Below are 2,196 nucleotides of genomic sequence, written 5' to 3' on the forward strand. Positions count from 1 at the left end.
ACATCGATTCACACTCACGTCCACTTAAGTCCACAACACTAACTCATGTCCACTCACAATAAAGTTTACCGAGCATATTTTTGGGCGGGCGGTGTCATTTCGTTTTTCCAGTTCTTTCATTCTATTTCGCTGACAGCAGAGAGGATGACATTCACTGCTGCGGCGGGCGGTGCTCGTGAGCAAGGCTCGCAGTGCTCAGACTCCCCTCTCCTAGCGTACCCTGGCTGGGGTGCAGACGCCGCTTGGATGCTGTAATGAGCTGTCTGGGGCCTCTTTGGCTAATTTTTGTTGCGGTGCTGCTCCGAGTAGAGGTCCGTTTTTACGCACGTGTGGTCCCGCGCTTGCTGCTGAGATGAGTGGTTGTTTATTGGTATAGTACTCAGCGTGAGCTAAGGGGACTACTTTAGCAGCTTGCGTGCTCTTTGTGTCGGGCTCTTTACAGAATGAAGGGTACCGCTAAATTGTTGTTGTATAGATAGATAGATAGATAGATAGATAGATAGATAGATAGATAGATAGATAGATAGATAGATAGATAGATAGATAGATAGATAGATAGATAGATAGATAGATAGATAGATAGATAGATAGATAGATAGATAGATAGATAGATAGATAGATAGATAGATAGATAGATAGATAGATAGATAGATAGATAGATAGATAGATAGATAGATAGATAGATAGATAGATAGATAGATAGATAGATAGATAGATAGATAGATAGATAGATAGATAGATAGATAGATAGATAGATAGATAGATAGATAGATAGATAGATAGATAGATAGATAGATAGATAGATAGATAGATAGATAGATAGATAGATAGATAGATAGATAGATAGATAGATAGATAGATAGATAGATAGATAGATAGATAGATAGATAGATAGATAGATAGATAGATAGATAGATAGATAGATAGATAGATAGATAGATAGATAGATAGATAGATAGATAGATAGATAGATAGATAGATAGATAGATAGATAGATAGATAGATAGATAGATAGATAGATAGATAGATAGATAGATAGATAGATAGATAGATAGATAGATAGATAGATAGATAGATAGATAGATAGATAGATAGATAGATAGATAGATAGATAGATAGATAGATAGATAGATAGATAGATAGATAGATAGATAGATAGATAGATAGATAGATAGATAGATAGATAGATAGATAGATAGATAGATAGATAGATAGATAAAGAGGAGGAGGGAAAGGCAGGGATGTTAACCAGAAAGGGGTTCCGGTTGGCTACCCTGCACTGAGGAAGATGAATTAGGGGACTAAAAGGAGGAAGAGAGAAGGGGAAAAAGGCATAACACACACACACGCACAACGCTGTCACAATTTGTCACTCAATCCAGTCGCTCTCAAGTAGGCAAAGAGTGCCTTGTATGCCTTGAGGGCAGTCGACTTCTGTGGCCACGGACCCCAGGCGATCTTGCAGTAGGGGGTGACGGCCTTTAAGCGGCTATAATAAGTTCGCTTCGATGATCGCGTGTTTGCGAGTCTGCATAAACACGACGGATGCAGGTGGCGTCCATATTTTGGATGCGTGGAAAAACGAGAATGTTTTTTCAACGCACGAGGACGTAACACCGCAGACAGAGAACTTATGAGCAGAAATCGTAGTACCGTACCGCTTGGTAGGAAGCATTTTTCATAATTATTGATTGGCTTAATTCTAAATTGCACGTAATCGAAGTGAAGTAATTGCGCGGGGATCTACCGAGGGTGCGGACATATAGAGTTTAAACAAAGTGTTTTGGTGGGATCTGGCTTTTGCTCAGACTTACCTGAGAGCAGCAACCAGTAAAACTTTTCTTCTAACCTGTTTCTTTGGTTGTTGTAAATAAGCTGCTAACCTTCCATGGAAACTTGTCCTTACATAAAATGATTTAGCTCCAATGAACCTGCGAGACGTCATCGCATGTAGCCAAAAATTTGTTTTCCCTCAACACCATACAAACGAAAACTCACCTTCCCACTCACACTTACGTCACACTACGATCGTCACACTACGCCAACCCTATAGATGTAAGGAAAGAGAAGCATATTTAAGCTAACGGCTGCATGTAGTGCAATGTGTGGAGGCGGTGTTTCACACCCGTCTCCGTTTGCCACACTCTTCTCTCCCTTTCCCCGTTTCTCCGTCAATTTTTCAGCGCTTCATAACAA

Source organism: Amblyomma americanum, chromosome 4 (assembly GCF_052857255.1).
Source record: "Amblyomma americanum isolate KBUSLIRL-KWMA chromosome 4, ASM5285725v1, whole genome shotgun sequence".
Lineage (NCBI taxonomy): Eukaryota > Metazoa > Arthropoda > Arachnida > Ixodida > Ixodidae > Amblyomma > Amblyomma americanum.